This window comes from Pseudochaenichthys georgianus, unplaced genomic scaffold (assembly GCF_902827115.2).
Source record: "Pseudochaenichthys georgianus unplaced genomic scaffold, fPseGeo1.2 scaffold_802_arrow_ctg1, whole genome shotgun sequence".
NCBI lineage: Eukaryota > Metazoa > Chordata > Actinopteri > Perciformes > Channichthyidae > Pseudochaenichthys > Pseudochaenichthys georgianus.
In genome coordinates this window covers 1-23,903 of record NW_027263350.1, presented here as the reverse complement: position 1 = coordinate 23,903, position 23,903 = coordinate 1, and the positions used below count along the sequence as shown (strand labels likewise).

Here is a 23,903-nt window from a genome sequence, read left to right as displayed (position 1 = left end):
TGAAAAGAAAGTCTCTCTCACAGAAAGTACACTTACAAAGAGGGCACCCAGATTTGAACTGGGGACCTCTTGATCTGCAGTCAAATGCTCTACCACTGAGCTATACCCCCTATGAGTGACAGAGTTCAGACACATACTCATAGGCTGGGAATTACTGTAAAGCTCAAATGACCAGAAGTCAAAAGCCAACGTAGGCTAAAAACGAAATATTTCAAATTCGCTTGGTTTTTTGTTGAAGGGCCATAATAGTGTTGTTCCTCATTTCAAATGTTCATTGACTTTGATGCACTGTTTGTTGAGAAGTACTGTTCGAAATGTTGAAAGCCCATTGACCCATGTCGATCCCTCATTCCAGGTGTACTTTGACGGACAGCTTTTTGTGAAGTACCTTAGGAAATGAGCAACAATTGATTTCCTAAAGCGAGACGAGCTAGCCAGGAGTCGAACCTGGAATCTTCTGATCCGTAGTCAGACGAATTATCCATTGCGCCACTAACCCTTTGTTTCTGCTTTCATAGCAGCTTTTAAACTGTAGAAAATGAACTAAAAATGCAGTAGGTAGGTTGAGGCAAAAACCTAAAATCAGACTGCAACTGCGACCCGGATTAGAACCGGGGTTGCTGGGGCCACAACGCAGAGAACTAACCACTATACGATCACGGCCACCGTAGTTCTCACAGTATTGCAAACATACCATTCTGAAGGAAAGTACACTTACAAAGGGGGCACCCAGATTTGAACTGGGGACCTCTTGATCTGCAGTCAAATGCTCTACCACTGAGCTATACCCCCTATGACTGACAGAGTTCAGACACATACTCATAGGCTGGGAATTACTGTAAAGCTCAAATGACCAGAAGTCAAAAGCCCACGTAGGCTAAAAACGAAATATTTCACATTCGCTTGGTTTTATGTTGAAGGGCCATAATAGTGTTGTTCCTCGTTTCAAATGTTCATTGACTTTCATGGACTGTTTGTTGAGAAGTACTGTTGGAAATGTTGAAAGCCCATTGACCCATCATCATGTCAATCCCTCATTCCAGGTGTACTTTGACGGAAAGCTTTTTGTGAAGTACATTAGGAAATGAGGAACAATTGATTTCCTAAAGCGAGACGAGCTAGCCAGGAGTCAAACCTGGAATCTTCTGATCCGTAGTCAGACGCGTTATCCATTACGCCACTAACCCTTTGTTTTTTGCTTTCGTAGCAGCTTTTAAACTGTAGAAAATGAACTAAAAATGCAGTAGGTAGGTTGAAGCAAAAACATAAAAGCAGACTGCAACTGCTACCGTGACCCGGATTCGAACTGGGGTTGCTGCGGCCACAACGCAGAGTACTAACCACTATACAATCACGGCCGCTGTAGTTCTCACAGTATTGCAAACATACCATTCTGAAGGAAAGTACACTTACAAAGGGGGCACCCAGATTTGAACTGGCATTTTAAAGGCAAGAACACTTACAACGGGGTTACCCAGATTTGAACTGGGGACGTCTTGATCTGCAGTCTAATGCTCTACCACTGAGGTATAGCCCGTATGACTTAAATAGTTCAGACACATACTCATAGGCTGGACATTACTGTAAAGCTCAGATGACCAGAAGTCAAAAGCCCACGTAGGCTAAAAACCAAATATTTCACAATCGCTTGGTTAAATGTTGAAGGGCCATAATAGTGTTGTTCCTCGTTTCAAATGTTCACTGACTTTGATGGACTGTTTGTTGAGAAGTACTGTTGGAAATGTTGAAAGCCCATTGACCCATGTCGATCTCTCATTCCAGGTGTACTTTGACGGACAGCTTTTTGAGAAGTACATTAGGAAATGAGGAACAATTGATTTACTAAAGTGAGATGAGATAGCCAGGAGTCGAACCTGGAATCTTCTGATCCGTAGTCAGACACGTTATCCATTGCACCACTAACCCTTTGTTTTTTGCTTTCGTAGCAGCTTTTAAACTGTATAAAATGAACTAAAAATGCAGTAGGTAGGTTGAAGCAAAGACATAAAAGCAGACTGCAACTGCTGCCGTGACCCGGATTCGAACCGGGGTTGCTGCGGCCACAACGCAGAGTACTAACCACTATACGATCACGGCCACCGTAGTTCTCACAGTATTGCAAACATACCATTCTGAAGGAAAGTACACTTACAAAGGGGGCACCCAGATTTGAACTGACATTTTAAAGGCAAGTACACTTACAAAGGGGGCACCCAGATTTGAACTGGGGACGTCTTGATCTGCAGTCAAATGCTCTACCACTGAGCTATACCCCCTATGAGTGACAGAGTTCAGATACATACTCATAGGCTGGGAATTACTGTAAAGCTCAAATGACCAGAAGTCAAAAGCCACGTAGGCTAAAAACGAAATATTTCACATTCGCTTGGTTTCATGTTGAAGGGCCATAATAGTGTTGTTCCTCATTTCAAATGTTCATTGACTTTGATGGACTGTTTGTTGAGAAGTACTGTTGGAAATGTTGAAAGCCCATTGACCCATGTCGTTCCCTCATTCCAGGTGTACTTTGACGGACAGCTTTTTGAGAAGTACATTAGGAAATGAGGAACAATTGATTTACTAAAGTGAGACGAGCTAGGCAGGAGTCGAACCTGGAATCTTCTGATCCGTAGTCAGACGCGTCATCCATTGAGCAACTAACCCTTTGTTTTTTGCTTTCGTAACAGCTTTTAAACTGTAGAAAATGAACTAAAAATGCAGTAGGTAGGTTGAGGCAAAAACATAAAATCAGACTGCAACTGCTGCCGTGACCCGGATTCGAACCGGGGTTGCTGCGGCCACAATGCAGAGTACTAACCACTATACGATCACGGCCACCGTAGTTCTCACAGTATTGCAAACATACCATTCTGAAGGAAAGTACACTTACAAAGGGGGCACCCAGATTTGAACTGGGGACCTCTTGATCTGCAGTCAAATGCTCTACCACTGAGCTATACTCCATATGACTGACAGAGTTCAGACACATACTCATAGGCTGGGAATTACTGTAAAGCTCAAATGACCAGAAGTCAAAAGCCCACGTAGGCTAAAAACGAAATATTTCACATTCGCTTGGTTTTTTGTTGAAGGGCCATAATAGTGTTGTTCCTCGTTTCAAATGTTCATTGACTTTGATGGACTGTGTGTTGAGAAGTACTGTTGGAAATGTTGAAAGCCCATTGACCCATCATCATGTCAATCCCTCATTCCAGGTGTACTTTGACGGACAGCTTTTTGTGAAGTACATTAGGAAATGAGGAACAATTGATTTCCTAAAGCGAGACGAGCTAGCCAGGAGTCGAACCTGGAATCTTCTGATCCGTAGTCAGACGCGTTATCCATTGCGCCACTAACCCTTTGTTTTTTGCTTTCGTAACAGCTTTTAAACTGTATAAAATGAACTAAAAATGCAGTAGGTAGGTTGAAGCAAAAACATAAAAGCAGACTGCAACTGCTGCCGTGACCCAGATTCGAACCGGGGTTGCTGCGGCCACAACGCAGAGTACTAACCACTATACCATCACGGCCACTGTAGTTCTCACAGTATTGCAAACATACCATTCTGAAGGAAAGCACACTTACAAAGGGGGCACCCAGATTTGAACTGGCATTTTAAAGGCAAGAACACTTACAACGGGGTTACCCAGATTTGAACTGGGGGCGTCTTGATCTGCAGTCTAATGCTCTCCCACTGAGGTATAGCCCGTACGACTTAAAGAGTTCAGACACATACTTATAGGCTGGACATTACTGTAAAGCTCAAATGACCAGAAGTCAAAAGCCACGTAGGCTAAAAACTAAATATTTTACATTCGCTTGGTTTCATGATGAAGGGCCATAATAGTGTTGTTCCTCGTTTCAAATGTTCATTGACTTTGATGGACTGTTTGTTGAGAAGTACTGTTGGAAATGTTGAAAGCCCATTGACCCATCATCATGTCGATCCCTCATTCCAGGTGTACTTTGACGGACAGCTTTTTGAGAAGTACATTAGGAAATGAGGTACAATTGATTTACTAAAGTGAGACGAGCTAGCCAGGAGTCAAACCTGGAATCTTCTGATCCGTAGTCAGACACTTTATCCATTGCGCCACTAACCCTTTGTTTTTTGATTTCGTAGCAGCTTTTAAACTGTAGAAAATGAACTAAAAATGCAGTAGGTAACGGGGACTTAGGGTGGCGAGGAATCACCCTACCTTGGAAGTCTACGTTTTTCTTTTTACGTTATACGTTCACTACATGTGGGCCAGATGTTCAGGTCTGTGTTTTCAGTTGTCTGGAGTTTTGTGGATGCAAAGGATTGGGTAATTTAAATGCCGTACAATAATATAAAAGTGGTGTCACTTAATGTAAATGGGATGAATAATCCAGTTAAAAGGAGCAAGGTCCTGGCTAATTTGAAAAAAGAAAAGGCCCAAGTCCTATTTTTACAAGAAACTCATCTGCCTCAACAGGAGCATGACAAATTAAAACGCTTTGGTTATAAAAATACATTCTATAGTTCGTACAATCCTAGCCAGAAGAGGGGAGTGGCTATCCTTATTTCAAATGCAGTTCAATTTGAACTCCATAAAGAAGTTAGGGACAAAGAGGGACGATATGTATTAGTGAAAGGAAAGCTTGAAAACGCAGTGGTGACATTGGTAAATGTATATGCCCCCCCCAGAGAGCAACAAATCTATTTTTAAAAATCTGTTTGATGTCATTGCATTAGAGACTGAGGGTATTTTGATATGTGGAGGGGATTTTAATGTGTTCCTGAACCATAACATAGACACTACAAGCCACAAAAATAGCAAGAAACACCTGACCAAGTTTGTTAATGCGTCAGTGCAGGAAATGGGACTAATTGATATTTGGAGGGAACTTCACCCCCTTGAATGGGATTATACACACTATTCGGTACCCCATTCTGTGTACTCCAGAATTGACTACTTTTTAATAAATACGGGTGAAAGTCACAGGATCACAGAGAGTAAAATCGGCGTGGCAGATGTTTCGGATCATAAGTTGATTAGCTTGTCAATAAATCTGAATAGTAGACAAAAGAATACAGTGTGGAGGCTCAATGTGGGTGTTTTGAATAATAAGGCGACCGTGGAACAGTTAAGGGAAGAGATACAAACATATATACAGGTGAATGATAATGGGGAGGTGGATCCTGGGATACTGTGGGATGCTTTGAAGGCTGTTCTCCGTGGAAAGCTGATCGCCCTAACAGCATCACAAAAAAAGGCCCGGCTAGCCACATACAAATACAAAATAGAAAAATTGAGAGAAATGGAGACAAAGCATAAGAATACAGGGGAGCAATCGACATTACAACAAATTAAGGAAACAAGGGGGGAGATAAATGAGATCCTCAGAGGAGAAATTGAAAAAAAAAGGCAAGGTTTTTAAAGCAGTCTTATTACGAATCAGGCCCAAAAGCAGCTAGACTCCTGGCCAGACGCCTGCGCAAACAGCAAGCCTCTAATACAATTCATAGAACAAGGGACCCCCAAACCAATCAACTACTGTATGAGCCAGATGAGATAGAAAGAATATTTGAAGAGTACTATAAGACACTCTACTCTAATCCACCATTAGCTGATGAAAGCACAATAAGAAACTTCCTTAACTCGCTTGATCTGCCATCTATAGGAGAGATACAGAATGACACCATTACGTCGCAATTTACAGTTGATGAGCTGGAAGCTGCAATCAGCAGGCTAAAGACCAGTAAATCACCACCGGGCAGCGATGGGTTCCCGGCGGAGTTCTATAAAACGTTCACGAAGGAGCTAACACCTCTGCTTCTGTCTTGTTTTAATTGGACTCTTAAAGAAGGCAGGGCTCCCCCATCTTGGAGGGAAGCAATTATTTCCATTTTGCCTAAGGAAGGCAAAGACAAAGACCACTGTAAAAATTATAGGCCAATTTCTCTTTTAAATGTGGACTACAAGCTGTTTACCTCAATCATCTGTAAAATATTTGAGACATTCATGCCAGATCTTATTCATGAAGATCAAACTGGATTCATTAGAGGGCGTCAAACACAAGACAATATCAGAAGGACTCTCCATATTGTAGACAATGCGCATAAAAAGGGCACAAGTATGGTTCTGGTTAGTCTGGATGCAGAAAAAGCGTTTGACAGTGTCAGTTGGTCTTTTTTATATGAAGTACTAAGGACGTTTGGTTTAAATGAAAATGCAATTCGGTGTATTAAGACTATTTATCATGAACCTACGGCTAGAATCAAAGTAAATGGGAGTTTGTCCAATAGGATTCAGCTGGAGAGAGGCTCTAGACAGGGCTGCTGTCTCTCTCCTACTCTCTTTGCTTTATTTGTTGAACCATTGGCGCAAGCAATAAGGCAGAGTGAAGATCTGCAGGGTGTCAATATAGGGGGGGAAGACCATATCATTGGGCTTTTTGCAGATGATGTTATAGTTTTTCTTGAGCAACCAGATGTATGTTTCCCAAACCTGATGAACCTACTCCACACATATGGTTACTATTCAGGGTATAAAGTGAACGTAACAAAAACTCAAATTCTCTCATTCAATTACTCACCATCCCAACAAATTAGACATGCATATAACCTAAAATGGAATTCCAAAACAATGACTTATCTTGGTGTAACTATAACAAAAACACTTTCTAACCTTTTTGAAGCCAATTATAACAAAATTGATGACAATATCCGAAAGGATGTAGAAAGGTGGTCCACCCTCCCTTTAGACTTCAGTGCCAGAATACAAACGGTTAAAATGAATATCCTACCTAGACTGCTGTATTTTTTTCAGTCTCTTCCAATTGATGTTCCACAAAAAAAATTCATAACCTGGGACAGGATGATTTCTAGATTTGTTTGGAATAGTAAAAAACCAAGAATACGATTTACGACACTTCAGTTGCCTAAAAGTAAGGGGGGAATGGCTTTACCAAATCTTAGGGAATACTTCTATGCAGCCCAACTCAGACCTTTGGCCTACTGGTGTAGACCAGATTATGAGTCTGGATGGAAAGCCATGGAAAGGGAGGTACAGGGTCACCACAGTCAGGCCTTGGTAGGAGATAGGAATTTGGTGAGGGCTCTGAGAGGTGAAATGGATCCGATAGTTGCGTTTACACTAGAGGTCTGGAATGCTGTAGTAGCAAAATACAAATTAAAGAGAGGGATACACACGCTGAGGTGGTTTGCATACGATTACAATTTTAAACCAGGGGTGTACGACCCAACATTCAAAGAATGGATGCAAAAGGGCATAACAGCAATGTGTACAGTTACAGAAAAGGGTGAATTGATGGGTTTTCAGGAATTACAGGCAAAATATGGTATTACAGACAGGGATTATTTTAGATACATGCAGTTAAGACACTATTTTGTAAAAGAGATAAGGCTAAATGCAGATGAATCTTTAGATACTGTAACTGGGGTGATTGTGGATGCGTATCAGCAGAAGGGCTCTCGGATCATCTCTGCTTTCTACCAGGCTTTGGGGGGAAACAGGCGGGAATCGACTATCTACATAAAAGCAAAATGGGAAGCGGAGTTACAAATACACATTTCAGAGGAAGAATGGTTTCAAATGTTCGAGACGCAATTTACATCCACAAACTCATTAGTATGAAGGGAATTCTTTTTCATAACACCCAAAATAAAGAGCAGGCAACTTGGTGTACAGCAACAGTGTTGGAGGTTGTGTGGGAACATGGAGGCTGACCACTCGCACATTTTCTGGAACTGTACAAAGATAAGGTCATATTGGGAGAAGGTTAATGCAGTTGTCAAAATTATTTTGGGTTATGGAATCCCAAATACCTGCCCGGTGATGTATCTTGGGAACATTAAGGATGTTGTGATGGGAGGCGATCTATATTTGATTACGGTTTTACTTGCAGCGAGTAAGAAAGCTATAACCAGAAATTGGCTTAATGTAAACGCTCCAACTCAGGAGCAGTGGCTGGAAATTGTTGAAGATATTTCTGTCATGGAAAAGTTGACATATGTTTTGAGAATCCAAGAGAACGCATTCAATAGGAAATGGGAAAAGTGGAATATTTACATGGTTGACACCAATGAGTAAGTGAATGACTAATTCAATCTTGTACGGTATGTGTGAATATTGAAGGTCTTCAGACAACTAGTATGTATTGTGTTTTATTTTACAACTGATTTGTGTGTATTATGTTTTGTTGTTCTGTTATTATTGTTGTGAAAACTCAATAAAAACATAAGTATAACAAAACAAATGTAGTAGGTAGGTTGAGGTAAAAACATAAAATCAGACTGCAACTGCTGCCGTGACCCGGATTCAAACCGGGGTTGCTGCGGCCACAACGCAGAGTACTAACCACTATATGATCACGGCCACCGTAGTTCTCACAGTATTGCAAACATATCATTCTGAAGGAAAGGACACTTACAAAGGGGGCACCCAGATTTGAACTGGGGACCTATTGATCTGCAGTCAAATGCTCTACCACTGAGCTATACCCCCTATGACTGACAGAGTTCAGACACATACAATGACCAGAAGTGAAAAGCCCACGTAGGCTAAAAACGAAATATGTCACATTCGCTTGGTTTTATGTTGAAGGGCCATAATAGTGTTGTTCCTCGTTTCAAATGTTCATTGACTTTGATGGACTGTTTGTTGAGAAGTACTGTTGGAAATGTTGAAAGCCCATTGACCCATCATCATGTCGATCCCTCATTCCAGGTGTACTTTGACGGACAGCTTTTTGAGAAGTACATTAGGAAATGAGGAACAATTGATTTCCTAAAGCGAGACGAGCTAGCCAGGAGTCAAACCTGGAATCTTCTGATACGTAGTCAGACGCGTTAACCATTGCACCACTAACCCTTTGTTTTTTGCTTTCGTAGCAGCTTTTAAACTGTATAAAATGAACTAAAAATGCAGTAGGTAGGTTGAAGCAAAAACATAAAAGCAGACTGCAACTGCTGCCGTGACCCGGATTCGAACCGGGGTTTGTAAGGGAATATTTGTATGTATTCATGTTAGCAAACTATGAATAAGCTTAAAATGGGAAATGATTTGTGTAGAAAACTGTGCGCTGACTTTGGGGCCTGTTGGACATGTGGTATTTGAGAACAAAGGAAGATGGGGGAAGGTGAGAGTTTGACATACAGTCAACTCAGATCAAGGAGATAATGAAGCTAAGCCACTGTGATTGGGGAGATTTAAGAAGTGAGGTGTTGGTGATATTTGGGCAGCCAATCACGGAGTTCTGGAAGGGAGGATCAGATAACTCCTCCCATTCCAAGTGATGTATTAGACAGGAACCACGCTAGGTTCAGTCTCTTTCCTCTGGCTGGCTCACGTGACCTCAGGTAAATATGGGATCCCAAAGATAACTGTATTGAATTTGTACTGTATTTGATTGTATTGCATTGTCATATTACCATTAAAGTGGATTATTGTTTAACGGTTACTTAGTAGCATTGGATTCCTTCCTGTATAATAACCAGCTTGTTAGGGACGCGCGGAGATTTGAAAAGCGGACCAGTTGTCCCTACAAATCTCTATCAAATGGTGACCCGCGTGCCTGGTAAACAGAGCTGTGGAAGAATCCGGACGACCGGAATGGGTCGGGAACAAACGCTTTTAAACATCTCAGACAATCAGCAGGGCCCTGCAACTACAAGACAAAAGGTACGCAGACGCCTGTTAAGAAAATCAACTGTCTGTAATTGGGTATATCTAAAACTTTAGGATTGTCTGTAGGCGTTTCACGGTGTTTTTAAAGTTTAAATGGAATATACAATGCATATTTTACTATGTTAGGAAAGTTATATACAAACCGTAACAACGTTGATCGCCAGGTAGACAGAAAGTCCTGCGTAACGTAAATAGAGCAATTTGGCGTGGACCTCAGGTATACTTATTCCTGAGTGGCGTGGAAACGGTGCAGTTTGTGGGTTGCGAGGTTATATTCCTGCACGACAAAACCTGGAAACTCGATATTTTAGATCGAGTCGCCGTTTAAAACTGGGGTTAAATAACAGACCAAAGCTGAAAGATAAAAGCTATCGGACTGTTATATGTTCAATTCCTGGGAGAGAACGCGAACGTCACCGAAATTGTGACGGGACCGGCTCTCGTTTCCCTTTGTCTGTAAACTTAATTTGAAAAGCTAACGTGTGATAAAGGGCTCGCTAAGACCTGGGTTTTTAGGCCCCATGGAATGGTCACATTCTTTATGAGTGTTGAAGCATCGTTCAAGGTCTTGTCTGTCTGTTGAAATAAACATCACATTATCAAGCTGGACAAACTGTACGGGGAATAAATCTGTGTGATTTTTACCTAAAATACCTGTGTGAGCAATTGTCTGTGGAACTCAGACAATGCACTCAGAAGAGTGAAGCTCATTTGTGGTCTGCTGCTGCCATCTAGTGGCTGAAAGAGGGTGACACACCCTGGACATGTTTATGGTTTAGCTTAGAGTGTAATCATTACATTGCTGGTCGGTATTGAAGAAGGGAAGCACGTTAATAGTAACAACGACAATAGCCCAGTATATTAATACAAGTGAACACATATTTAATTAAGTCAGATAAATAAAAGCGAAGTCAATATGGAACATCAGAAGGGTAAAGACAATTCTGAAATTCCAGGGAGTTACCGGGAGCAATGGGAACAGATTAAGAGATTGATTTTAAGTGGAATCAAACAGGGGGCTAAAGAAAAGGCTTGTACTGATCTCCGATTCCTACACGATAAGATGATAACAGAGAATAGAGTGGAGGATGATGACACCGTAGGTAATTTGGGCACAGCATTGAATCTATATGAAAGACAGATTGTAAAGCAACTTGCACACCTAAACGAATAGAAGCCCAGATGGTTTGCCCGTAGCAAATGGAACAAACAAATACAAGCACTAGATAGATTGAGGAGGATTTGTCACAATGCTGCCCTCGCAATGATTGGGATTTATGTTCCTCCCGTCACAGATGAAAATTTCCCGGGTGCAATGGCAATCCAAAGCCCCGTAGAAACAGATGAAGATAAAGACACGAAGGTGCCTACAAATGGATACATTCTTGACTATATAGCGGAACGAGTCGAATATTATACAACAATGCAAAATAAGGGTGTCTCTAACTCAGAGCAGAAATCTCAAACGGGGCCCATACAAAATCCAGCTATTCCCACCCGCTCCTCTCTCCTTTACCCGGATTTAAGTACTCTGATTACACAGCCCCCTCCCCCTTATTCTCTACCCGACGAAAGCGCTAATACATTGCAAATGATAGTGGCAGATGCATCGGACACAGGAGGAGGGGAGACTGCCATGAGCGTAGGGAACTATAGAATGGTGGGGACAGTAGCGTTGAGTCCGTTAAGGGGCGTCCCTACTCCAAAGAAAAGACTAAATGTTAAAAAAACACAAGTTTCCTCCCCGTTAGACAGAATAGACAGCGCACACACCATGCGGAGGCCTAGTTTTAACACAGACCAGGAGGTGGTTTCCCCGAGAAGGGACAGTCGACCTGATAGGGAGCCCACCTCAGAACAATTGACTTCCCTTCTGACAGATCTTACAAAGAGCCACTCAGGCGCTACACAGACAGAAATAACATACATAACTGACCTCCTAGACGAGAGGGAAATACAAGAAAGACGGTGCTATGAACAACAGATTCAACATAGACGCAAGGAGGAAGTCAGGGGACAAGAACAGAGCGGATATGAGGGCTCGGTAGAAGATATAGAGGAAATTAGGGAGAGGAGGGGCCAGCACACTGGTGTACGCAGGCGCGCTGAGGAGGGGGAGAAATGTGATCCTTTTCAGAACAGATCACGCCGTCTTATTACCCATGCGTTGAGGGAGGGGCGTCGGGCCATGAAAGTGAGGAAGAGACAGCGAACCACAGAAGTGGGGGAAGGTCAGCTGGCCATAAAAGGGATAGGGAAACAGCAGGCCATAAAACTGAGGGGTTTTACAATGAAGCAGGAGGCCAGGGTCATAAAGACAGCTATCAGGACACTTTTCAGCAGGAACAAGCAGGACAGGAAGAGGAAGACAGCAGGAGGGCGAGGTGCAAAGTTAAGCAGATATCTCTGACAGGAACAATCAGTGAACGAGTGGAAGTAGGTCAGGTTCTTTCAATGCCCCGTAACAGATTAAGGTCTCACCACACCGCAGAAGACCCCACCAAGCATGCTTTTATTGCTCCAGTATTACAGGCGCCTTTAGTTGCCGTGCAAAGTGGGAAAACGGCTTATCATCCTTTCACACTAGGGGACATACATGCGCTGATCGATAAAATGCCGTTGCCTACTGAGGGAGGGAGACATTGGATGCGATGGTTTGCGGACATGGCTGTAGGACAGACTATCTGTCTGGGAGATTTCAGGAGAATACTAGCACAACAGACTTCCTATTATGAGGTAGAAAGAGTTGAGGATAGATCAGGAACATCAACAATGAAAGATGACGTGCCTATTTCCTTTAACGATGTTCACAGCCAGCTGGGCAAAGCAATGAGAGAGCATTTCCCACAGACAGGGGGAGGTTACGGGGCACTGTCATTTACATTTACACCTGGAGAGGCTGCAGCAACCATGTTGCTCAGGGCACGCCAACAATACACAGTGGCAACTGACTGCAGTCCAGATAATAATGACCAACATATACAAATGTTTCGTAAGGCAGTGCTTGCAGCGGTACCGAAAGAAATTAAAAGTCTGATGGAGGACAACCCAGAGGTAGATCAGTTAAACACACAGACGTGGGAACGTAATTTAGCCCATCATATGGGTAGATTTAACAAACAACATACAGAGAGTAAAACTGAGGAAGAGGACTTGAGGGTGCAGTTACTGCGAACGCAGCTGGAAATAGCCCGGAAAACAGTTCAGAATGACAAAAAGAATGCCAAACAGTTGATTGTTCGCCCAGTAGCGCCGGCCGTGCAGCCACAGGGGCAACAAAACCCACAAGGGGGCCTTTCCAACCAGGGTCCGCCCTATAGTCAGCCCCAATTTGGCTATGATAATGGTTCTTGGCAACAGAGGGGTGGGTTCAGAGGCGGGTTCAGAGGTCGAGGTGGCTTTGGAATGACTCCTGGATTGGATTTATATCAGAAGGTGTGTTTCATTTGCGGACAGCCAGATCACTGGTTCAAGCAGTGCCCACATAAAGCCCCACCAGGAAGGGGGCGGGCTAAAGGGGGACAGAGAGGGTACGGAAGGGGGAACGGATCAGAGAGACCATATGTCCAGACACCCCAGGAGGCTGTCCCATTGCCGCAACAACCAAACCAGGGTCACATTGCCCCTAATGCTATGGCCGCCCCCTATGGCCAGTTTGTCCTGTATGAGGGGGAGCACTACGAAGAATGAAGACGCCCAGGGAACTCTGGATGTACGGGCCTGGCGGATCCATACATTACTATGACTGTTAAAGACTCAAAGCTACCATTCCTGGTTGATTCAGGAGCAAGATACTCCACCATCAATTCTCCCGTCTTCAACGCGTCCCTTTCATCTACAACAGTCTCAGTCATAGGGTTTTCGGGAAAAATAGAAAAAATACCGCTTTCCACGCTGTTATCCACCAAGATAGCAGGACAGACATTCTTACACCAGTATATTCTTGCACCTAAAAGCCCGGCTAACCTAATGGGAAGGGATATTCTGATCAAAGCGAATGCCTCCATCCTCTGTTCCCCGGATGGACTGATAATATCATTCCCAAATGGCACGAGCATCAACTGTTCGTTATCTACCATAAAATCAGGTTCTCAGATGATGTTGGCCCAGTCCACTGAGGCAGAAGCAACCCAACATGCCACTATATTCTGGGGACTGTTGGACCGACCTCGGGACAACACACCTGGACTATACTCCATTTTTCAACAATGGAAGCCATGGATTAACCTCCTCAGGCCTTATGGCCCCCCTCCAGACCCCCCCCACCTGACGCTAAACTATGATAGAAGAGACGACCAAAGTTATGAATATGAGTATGATAATGAGGTGTCTATGGCCGTTTGGGACGTTACCACGACCAATGTCTTTGTGGGACAGGCGGGGGTGGCTGCGTCGGTTGAGCTCTCTGATGAACAACTGTATTGGTACCGTTTGTCTGCTGAGTCCACACCACACATTTCATTAGCTATCAGGAAGGGTTATGAAGCTAAAGAACTTGGTCCCATGGTAAAGACGCTGCTAGAAGTCGAAGATTGGGAACCTACGCAGATCGCGGCACTGACATACTCTCCCACACACAGAGCTTATCGTCTTAAAATCTGCACACAAGAATGCATCCACATGGAGAGACACGAAGTAGATAGACATCATGGTAGGGAGAAAACTGATCATGCATATACAGTTGACATGTTGCGTGATCTCCCGTCTGACCTGTGGGCGTCGCACTCTCATGATGTAGGTTTCTGCTTAAAAGCCACACCAGTAACATTTGAGGTGAGCAGCTCTGTGCCTGTGAACCGGTCACAATACCCGATCAAACCACAGGCAAAAGGGGGTGTTGACAAGGCAGTTGATGGACTGAAGAGAGCAGGGGTGTTAGAACCCTCACAAAGCGTTTGGAATACTCCCATACTTCCTGTATCAAAATCTAGCGGGGAGTACAGAATGGCTCATGATTTGAGAACCGTTAATGCTATTACGACTACAGCTCTGATACCAGTTCCTAACCCCTACACGGCTATCTGTAATATCTCACCTGAACATACATGGTTCACCTGTATTGACCTAGCCAACGCTTTCTTCTGCATACCTCTGGCAGAGAGGATGAGACCTATTTTTTCTTTTACAATAGGAGGGGAGAAATTACAATACACAAGACTACCACAAGGCTTCAGTTTGTCTCCGGGGATATTTAACAAAGTACTCAGGGAACAGCTATAGGGCGTTACATTGCCAGTGGGGGTAGTATTGATACAGTATGTAGACGACCTTCTCATCGCAGCACCTTCTGCAGCCTCTTGTTTGGAGGCCACCAGGAACCTACTGGTGCGCCTCCACACATCAGGGTTCAAGGTCTCCAAGAAAAAGCTACAATGCACCCGTAAAGAGGTGACATCAGGAACACATTTTGAACCACCCGAAACCCAAAACAGTAAAAGACATGTTGTCTTTTCTGGGTCTCACAGGCTACAGCAGACACTACATCCCAGAGTATAACCTGAAAACAGCTGAACTCAGAAAACTCATCAATGAGAAAGGCATGCGCAATCTCACTGCCACACTAAACTGGACACAGGCGGCAGAAGCTGCGTTCATTTCTCTCAAACAATCCATGTCCCAAGTCACGGCTCTCGCCTCTGCATCTTATGCATTACCATTCTTTCTTGATGTTTCTGAAAATGAAAACACAGTAAATGGGATTCTTTTTCAGAAAAAGGGGGGTTGTAGGACAATATTGATGTATGTCAGTGTCACACTGGACAGAGTGGAAAACAGAGAACCTCCCTGCATGAGACATGCGGCAGGTACAGCACGTATCTTGAACAAGATTTCACACATTGTGATGAGCCATCCTTTGACAGTACTGACAACACACAGCATTGTCTCTTTTGTGAACTCAAGTGCATTCACAATGACTTCAACGAGACAAACAAGGCTGGAGAAAACTCTGACAAAGGCACACATCACATACACACATGAAGGAGTTAACAGCGCAGACACCATTGGCAGCGGAGAACCCCATAGGTGTGAGGAAAGAATCATCCAGGATGTGAAGATAAGAATAGATCTCAGAGAAGAGCCTATGCCACATGCAGAAAACCTGTTCACAGACGGCTGTTGTTTCAGACACCCCACCGACGGGCTCCAAGCGGCCTACGCAGTGATAAGCCAGACAGCGGAGGGACAGTTTGAGGAAAGAGCAGCAGGAAAAGTAACAGGGAAAGTCTCAGCACAGTTGGCAGAAGTAATGGGAGTCATTGCAGCATTAGAGCTATCAAAAGGAAAATACATAAACATCTATACTGACTCAGCATATGTTCATGGTGTCATACATGTGGAAATGCGCCAGTGGATGAGAGCAGGATTTGTAACGTCCACAAATACCCCCATCAAACATGAGAAAGAGATCAAAAGGCTTGCAGAAGCAGTAATGTTACCCAACAAGCTAGCTTTACTTAAGTGTAAAGGTCACAACACAGAAAATAACTACTTGGCTTGGGGTAACAATGCAGCAGACAAAGCAGCTAAAGAGAAGGCAGGATATACACCATGGTATCAAATGCTTGTCTTAAAATCTGCTGACTTGCTGCCCGCAATAACAGACGAGACGCTTAAAGAGGCTCAAGAAGCGGGGTCTCCTCAAGACAAAAAACTATGGTCAAACAGGGGAGCTACCAACAAAGATGGGATATGGTACTCCCCAGATGGGAGACTGGTAATACCCCCAGAGTGGATAAGATCCATGCTTAAAGAAGGACACGGCCCAATGCATTGTGGTAAAACTCAGATGAGCAGACAACTGACTCACTGGTGGCACCCTACCTACCAGACATGATAGCAAATCACCTAGAAGAATGTGTAATTTGCCTAACCCACAACATCAGAGCTACTGTAAAACCACACCAGGGAAAGTTTCCTTTACCTAAGATGGCAGGAGAATAAATCATCATTGACTACACTGACATGATTGACAAAGTAAGAGGATTCAGATATTTGTTAGTCGTAGTAGATGCATACACAGGTTGGCCAGAAGCTATCCCTTGCAGAAGAGAAGATGCTTACTCAGTGATCAAATTCCTAGTCACGCATTACATTCCATTACATGGACTTCCTAGGAAAGTGAGGTCAGACAATGGCAGCCATTTCAAGAACCATGACCTACGGACAGTAGAAGAGTCCTTAGGACTAAGACACAGTTTTGGAGCAGTTTATCATCCACAGTCTCAGGGAAAAGTGGAAAGGATGAACCAGAACTTAAAACAAAAACTCAGCAAAGCATGTGAGGAGACAGGCATGAAATGGTTAGACGCATTGCCTCTAGCTCTTATGTCAATCAGGAGCTCCATTAACAAAGGGACAGGTTTCTCTCCATTTGAGCTCACTCATGGTCACCAGTTCCCAGGCCCAGGGGCCCTAAGTGTAGGAAAGGAAATAGAGGTTCTGAGTTCGAAACCATACTTCCAGCAACTTAAGGGATTGGTGGTAGATTTTTCCACCCAGGTTGCAGAGGCAAAAGGGGGACCCGAGAAACATGAAGCGAACACTGCGGAGTTCGTCTGGCTGAAAGCAATCAGACCCAAGTGGCTGAGACCCAGGTTCTCTGGACCCCATCGGGTGATGCAGAGGACATCTCACGCTGTCCGCTTGGAAGGGAAAGGAGACATCTGGTACCACTGGAATCAGTGCGCAGTGGGGAAACCTCCGGGAAGGACCCTAGACGACCTCATCACGGACGTGGTCTGCGCAGAGGAGGAGAAACCAGAGGACAACACTCCTATCACCGACCCAGAGGAGGAACCAGAGGACAACACTCCTATCACCGACCCAGAGGAGGAACCAGAGGACAACACTCCTATCACCGACCCAGAGGAGGAACGGCCCTGAGGGAACGAGGCAGAGCGGGGTGGATCAACGCTTCCAGATGGCGTCTGTCTTCTCGACCGGAGGCTGGCGTGTGAAAGCTGTCATCATCCCCCTCATCCTGGGCCTGCTGTACCTGTCCAAGGTAGCCCTGCTTGATGAAGCTGGGGCCATTCCAACGACAGGTGGCGAGGGCTCTCGCCCCTCGGGGGGAGAAAGTAAGGTGCTCTTATCTAAGGGCCCAGACCCTGAGGGCAAAATCACACCAACGGGCCAATCAGTGCCTAGCGACAAAGACAGGTTGTTTCCAATCACCACACAAACATTCAGTACGATGAGAGAGAGACAAAGAGAGAGACACAGAGAGAGAAGAAGGAGGAATGCCCCTCTCTCTGCTCACGAACCACAGAACGTTTCTTTTAACTGCCCAACTGCAATATGTGACTTACCAAACTGTGTTATTAAGTACCCTGTGTTTTTTAACAAGGGGGGCGACTCCACGGTGTGGAGAGCGTATCCAAGGACGCAGTATCAGGAGTTCCGGGTCTCGTCACGGATGGTAAGAATAACACTCAACACCATTGCAAATATGCCCCCAGAACTGTGGTGTACCACGGCAGAACAGTTAAAATACGAGTCCCAGTGCACGACAAGGAAACCATATTACAAAGCTCCCAATTCGGGGGTCACCGGATGTGCATTTATTGAACCAGAGCATGAAACAGATTTTTCTAATTTAGGGGTCGCCGGACACGCCTTTATTAGAACATATATTGAACCATATCATGACACACGTTTTCCAAAAAAGGCCTTAATCGCTCCACCTAAACTAACTAAGACCAATTCGGCAATGAGTTTAATGTTAGACTATGCACATGAACGCAATGTTAGCATCTGTTGGCTGTGCCAAAACCTGCCAGAATCCGTACATTCTCCCATGTTTAGTCCCATTCCTTTCTCAAAAACTGACTACAGTTTAGTTAGCTGGAACGACATAGCATCCCGCATTGGAGATGATGCCGAGGATTGTTACACTCCATCGTACCCAATAAACTCTGAGAAACCTCTACAATACAAGGGTTTAATCTCGCTCATTGTTGAGACAGTAAATAAAGATTACCTGCCAGAGGGCTTCAAACAGTTGACGGTCCTAAGACTAATATATGTGAAGAAATATATTAACCTAGCTTTTGAATACAGATTCCAATTAGCTCTAGCCCAGACTAATTGCTCGGTTAACTTTACCAGTCCAATATGTACACTGCAACCACACACTCCATCTTTATTAGTTGAGGCTTTGGTAACAGTAGTGCCCTGGTTTGGCTCCAGAACAGTGGACTCAGTTGTGGTTAAAATGCATGACTGTTCGCAGCCGTTACCCTTAGGTAAGTCCCCTACCCGTGACTGTTCTGTCTATGTTCCCCCAGTTGTAGTACATGAGTGGAAGAATGTGTCCATCTGTTTCCAGAATGAAAGAGGATCTCTTACCTCTCCAGATGTGGGCCACAGCGACTGTAATACTGTAATAACGGTGCCGTTAGCCAGAACGCCCCTCCCGCAGAGAGTTTACTTAGTTTGTGGGGACCGAGCCTATGGCTGTATGCCTTATGACATTTTCTATGGCACCTGTTACCTGGCCTATCTAATCCCTTTAATCCGTATAGTAAAGACTGATGAGATTGCAGCTATACTTCCCTCTCTACATAGAAACAGCAGGTCAATTACAAAAGGACAGCGGATGGCTAGTCTATTTTTACCATGGTACGGTATTTATGTTTCTCAGCAGGAAATTGTGGCGTTGTCCAAAGTAGTGGAAAATCACTTAAATGCATCTAACACCGCCATGTTAGCCGAACATAAAGAATTACAGGAGGTTAGGACTGTGGCATTACAGAATCGTATGGCACTGGATCTTCTATTAGCCGCCCAGGGGGGCACATGCAAGGTGATTGGATCTGAGTGTTGTTCTTTCATCTCTGATGCAACTCCTGAGGTAATGGATATGGCTCATGAGACCGCCAGGGGGATAAAAGAATTGCATGAAACTCATGGGTTTACCCTTGGGGATTTAACTGGAACTTTTGGATTGTGGGGTGCGGGGTTGGTTAAATGTGCAGTGACCGTTTCAATGTTTATCCTAGTTGTGCTAATTGTGATAATCTGCTTTGTCACTGTAGTTAAACTAGCCATACGAAAGATGACCAAAACCGCCCTCCAGGCTCCACAGACACTAGTAGGATATTCCACAGTCAATGACTCCGTGTTGATGTACGACGCCCAGCTTTCAGATCCGTGGGGCTCAATCACGGCGTCTGCGCCATGGGGACCCCCACAAAATAAATGACAAGTTGATTAAAATTGACACTCAGAATGTAGAAGATGTATATATCTTTTTGGGTTTTTACACTACGCAATAAATGTCTGATTCTTCTTTTTCAGATTTTTGAACCGTGTATTGGACTAAAATAACTGTATTGATAAGTGCCTTACTTTGGACTAAAGCGTAATAAAGTATACGTGAAGTAATGTTAAAGCTTGAAGACACTGGAATTTTGCAGATTACAGATGAATTCAATCACCACTGTGAAGGTTATACTTTAAACTGTGAATTTCAACTGGACCTTTACAATCCAGATTTTATACCTCAGGTGGATTTCTAATAATCCTACATTTTAAATGTGTTTTTACTATAATGGTCTTGAAGCAAATCTTTGAGATGCAAGCTATTTTTTAAAGTTTGTAATTTGATGATTAAGGAGGACTGAAGGATAAATGATAAAAGATGTTATTTGGAAACATATATTTTACTGTTTTCTTCTATATTTTTTGGTATGTTTATTTTTGTGCTATTGATGAACGATTTGTCTAAACACTGATGATAGATGATTTTCTATTACGATTGGCGGTACTCAATCATTCTGATTGAAGGTTTTTTATTAACTTTGTTGTTACTAAGTGATGTAATTGATGTATGGAGTTATTTACATATTTTGGTATTTCTACACGGTCATATGAAGTTGATATGTGGAGCCATTCCTGAATGTTTAAATAGTCTGAATCCCAGGTTATAATGTGAATGTCTTGAAATAGTTGATCTCTTAAGTGGAGACCAAAAGGGGATTTGTAAGGTAATATTTGTATGTATTCATGTTAGCAAACTATGAATAAGCTTAAAAAGCGGACCAGTTGTCCCTACAAATCTCTATCAGGTTGCTGCGGCCACAACGCAGAGTACTAACCACTATACGATCACGGCCACCGTAGTTCTCACAGTATTGCAAACATACCATTCTGAAGGAAAGTACACTTACAAAGGGGGCACCCAGATTTGAACTGGGGACCTCTTGATCTGCAGTCAAATGCTCTACCACTGAGCTATACCCCCTATGAGTGACAGAGTTCAGACACATACTCATAGGCTGGGAATTACTGTAAAGCTCAAATGACCAGAAGTCAAAAGCCCACGTAGGCTAAAAACGAAATATTTCACATTTGCTTGGTTTTATGTTGAAGGGCCACAATAGTGTTGTTCCTCGTTTCAAATGTTCACTGACTTTGATGGACTGTTTGTTGAGAAGTACTGTTGGAAATGTTGAAAGCCCATTGACCCATCATTATGTCAATCCCTCATTCCAGGTGTACTTTGACGGACAGCTTTTTGTGAAGTACATTAGGAAATGAGGAACAATTGATTTCCTAAAGCAAAACAAGCTAGCCAGGAGTCTAACCTGGAATCTTCTGATCCGTAGTCAGACGCGTTATCCATTGCGCCACTAACCCTTTGTTTTTTGCTTTTTGTAGCAGCTTTTAAACTGTATACAATAAACTAAAAATGCAGGAGGTAGGTTGAAGCAAAAACATAAAATCAGACTGCAACTGCGACCCGGGGTTGCTGCGGCCACAACGCAGAGTACTAACCACTATACGATCACGGCCACCGTAGTTCGCACAGTATTGCAAACATACCATTCTGAAGGAAAGTACACTTACAAAGGGAGCACCCAGATTTGAACTGGGGACCTCTTGATCTGCAGTCAAATGCTCTACCACTGAGCTATACCCCCTATGACTGACAGAGTTCAGACACATACTCATAGGCTGGGAATTACTGTAAAGCTCAAATGACCAGAAGTCAAAAGCCCACGTAGGCTAAAAACGAAATATTTCACATTTGCTTGGTTTTATGTTGAAGGGCCACAATAGTGTTGTTCCTCGTGTCAAATGTTCACTGACTTTGATGGACTGTTTGTTGAGAAGTACTGCTGGAAATGTTGAAAGCCCATTGACCCATGTCGATCCCTCATTCCAGGTGTACTTTGACGGACAGCTTTTTGAGAAGTACATTAGGAAATGAGGAACAATTGATTTACTAAAGTGAGACGAGCTAGCCAGGAGTCGAACCTGGAATCTTCTGATCCGTAGTCAGACGCGTTATCCATTGCGCCACTAACCCTTTGTCTTTTGCTTTCGTAGCAGCTTTTAAACTGTATAAAATGAACTAAAAATGCAGTAGGTAGGTTGAGACAAAAACATAAAATCAGCCTGCAACTGCTGCCGTGACCCGGGATTGCTGCGGCCACAACGCAGAGTACGAACCACTATACGATCACGGCCACCGTAGTTCTCACAGTATTGCAAACATACCATTCTGAAGGAAAGTACACTTACAAAGGGGGCACCCAGATTTGAACTGGGGACCTCTTGATCTGCAGTCAAATGCTCTACCACAGAGCTATACCCCCTATGAGTGACAGAGTTCAGACACATACTCATAGGCTGGGAATTACTGTAAAGCTCAAATGACCAGAAGTCAAAAGCCCACGTAGGCTAAAAACGAAATATTTCACATTTGCTTGGTTTTATGTTGAAGGGCCACAATAGTGTTGTTCCTCGTGTCAAATGTTCACTGACTTTGATGGACTGTTTGTTGAGAAGTACTGTTGGAAATGTTGAAAGCCCATTGACCCATCATCATGTCAATCCCTCATTCCAGGTGTACTTTGACGGACAGCTTTTTGTGAAGTACATTAGGAAATGAGGAACAATAGGCTACATGCACTAGGGTCTGAGACGTACTTCCGCCTTAGCCGTAATACTGCTTGGGAGCTTCCGGTTTGCTTCCGGTCTGCGTAGCTGAGCGTCCACAAATGTTTTATTGTTTAAATCTATGGTTTAAATATGAGTCGACGGAAGATTTTCAAAACGGAGCATTTGCAAAGACAAGTAAAGAACTACTCCGAGCACTGCTGTGTCCCACTTTGTACGGCGTCAGCTACATTTAACGGGGTCCTAAGTTTCCATGGCTTTCCGACCGAACTCGAGCTGCGAAGACAGTGGCTGGTTAAAATACGACGCGATAACTTCACAATCTCCTCTCACTCCAAGGTCTGCAGTCGTCACTTCGCTACGGATCAACTAATAGAGCCAAAAACCCTTGATGGCCGTAGGAGGCTTGTGAAAGGTGCTGTACCAACTCTGTTTGAGTGGAATCACTTCACTGCTCAAACACCGCGGGCTAGTGGTGGAGTCTACCGGACCAGGTCCGTCCTCCGCGCAGATCGTTTGGATATGGCCAGAGCGGGGTCGCCGTCCGGATCTGCCGATGACCTTTCTTAGTTCTGAGGGAAAAGGAATTGTGTCCTAGACACTATTTTCTGTTAGCTGTACAAAACTAGACTTTGCACTCCAATGGATTGTTTCTTCAAATAAGCACTTTATTACACAGTTCAACAAAGATATATCAATCCATACTATACCACAAAACGCCAGCGCCTTGGACTCCTTCTTGAGTTCCCACCGTGACAAGCTCGTCAGTGTGAGATCCCAGTTGAAGTGAGTCTCGAATTCTGAATATATCTTGTTCTTTATAGTATTTGCTTTGAAGCCCCCACCTTTGGTGCTCTCTGTGCTGCAGTCTGCCTTTTCTGCCCAGCAACACCCAGTTTTAGCTAAGGTCAGGCCAGGGCCATACTCCCTTTTTTTCTAATTACCTGTTTTAACTGGTTTTCTCACAAGACAGTTGCGCCTGGTGAAGATCAGGGCCCCACATACCGTACCATGGTGTTCTCGTCCTTGAAGATAGCAGGATGTAGCCGGCCAGCAGTAAACTTTAACACGTTATTTTTCCACTCAGACAGCTCAATGTTTTTAGCGTTTCCTATAACAGGATTTACTATATCTTATATTCACAGTTACTTTTTGCCTTATCTTTATCCTTCAATCCCCCTTTTGCCCCATTCTAATGATTGGGGCAACAAAACAACGCTATTATTTATGTACATTTATGTCAGCTGTTTTATTCTTCTGTCTCTCTTTCCCACATTCTGCCATACGGTGGTATTGGTGGTGCTGTCGGGAAAGTGTCCATTG

General features: G+C 43.7%; 14 non-coding genes across 14 annotated transcripts; all 14 read right to left on the bottom strand.

Annotated features, from left to right (window-relative positions):
* Nucleotides 1-38: 38 nt before the first annotated feature.
* Nucleotides 39-110, bottom strand: trnac-gca (transfer RNA cysteine (anticodon GCA)). Its single transcript has one exon. It is a non-coding gene; the product is annotated as a tRNA-Cys (tRNA).
* A 610-nt stretch (nucleotides 111-720) lies between these two features.
* Nucleotides 721-792, bottom strand: trnac-gca (transfer RNA cysteine (anticodon GCA)). Its single transcript has one exon. It is a non-coding gene; the product is annotated as a tRNA-Cys (tRNA).
* A 322-nt stretch (nucleotides 793-1,114) lies between these two features.
* trnar-acg (transfer RNA arginine (anticodon ACG)) lies at nucleotides 1,115-1,187 on the bottom strand. The gene has a single exon. It is a non-coding gene; the product is annotated as a tRNA-Arg (tRNA).
* An 838-nt stretch (nucleotides 1,188-2,025) lies between these two features.
* On the bottom strand, nucleotides 2,026-2,097 carry trnah-gug (transfer RNA histidin (anticodon GUG)). The gene has a single exon. It is a non-coding gene; the product is annotated as a tRNA-His (tRNA).
* A 107-nt stretch (nucleotides 2,098-2,204) lies between these two features.
* trnac-gca (transfer RNA cysteine (anticodon GCA)) lies at nucleotides 2,205-2,276 on the bottom strand. Its single transcript has one exon. It is a non-coding gene; the product is annotated as a tRNA-Cys (tRNA).
* Nucleotides 2,277-2,892: 616 nt separating this feature from the next.
* Nucleotides 2,893-2,964, bottom strand: trnac-gca (transfer RNA cysteine (anticodon GCA)). The gene has a single exon. It is a non-coding gene; the product is annotated as a tRNA-Cys (tRNA).
* A 322-nt stretch (nucleotides 2,965-3,286) lies between these two features.
* trnar-acg (transfer RNA arginine (anticodon ACG)) lies at nucleotides 3,287-3,359 on the bottom strand. Its single transcript has one exon. It is a non-coding gene; the product is annotated as a tRNA-Arg (tRNA).
* A 99-nt stretch (nucleotides 3,360-3,458) lies between these two features.
* trnah-gug (transfer RNA histidin (anticodon GUG)) lies at nucleotides 3,459-3,530 on the bottom strand. The gene has a single exon. It is a non-coding gene; the product is annotated as a tRNA-His (tRNA).
* A 4,890-nt stretch (nucleotides 3,531-8,420) lies between these two features.
* On the bottom strand, nucleotides 8,421-8,492 carry trnac-gca (transfer RNA cysteine (anticodon GCA)). The gene has a single exon. It is a non-coding gene; the product is annotated as a tRNA-Cys (tRNA).
* Nucleotides 8,493-20,847: 12,355 nt separating this feature from the next.
* On the bottom strand, nucleotides 20,848-20,919 carry trnac-gca (transfer RNA cysteine (anticodon GCA)). Its single transcript has one exon. It is a non-coding gene; the product is annotated as a tRNA-Cys (tRNA).
* Nucleotides 20,920-21,241: 322 nt separating this feature from the next.
* On the bottom strand, nucleotides 21,242-21,314 carry trnar-acg (transfer RNA arginine (anticodon ACG)). The gene has a single exon. It is a non-coding gene; the product is annotated as a tRNA-Arg (tRNA).
* Nucleotides 21,315-21,526: 212 nt separating this feature from the next.
* Nucleotides 21,527-21,598, bottom strand: trnac-gca (transfer RNA cysteine (anticodon GCA)). Its single transcript has one exon. It is a non-coding gene; the product is annotated as a tRNA-Cys (tRNA).
* A 316-nt stretch (nucleotides 21,599-21,914) lies between these two features.
* Nucleotides 21,915-21,987, bottom strand: trnar-acg (transfer RNA arginine (anticodon ACG)). The gene has a single exon. It is a non-coding gene; the product is annotated as a tRNA-Arg (tRNA).
* Nucleotides 21,988-22,204: 217 nt separating this feature from the next.
* Nucleotides 22,205-22,276, bottom strand: trnac-gca (transfer RNA cysteine (anticodon GCA)). Its single transcript has one exon. It is a non-coding gene; the product is annotated as a tRNA-Cys (tRNA).
* Nucleotides 22,277-23,903: the final 1,627 nt, after the last annotated feature.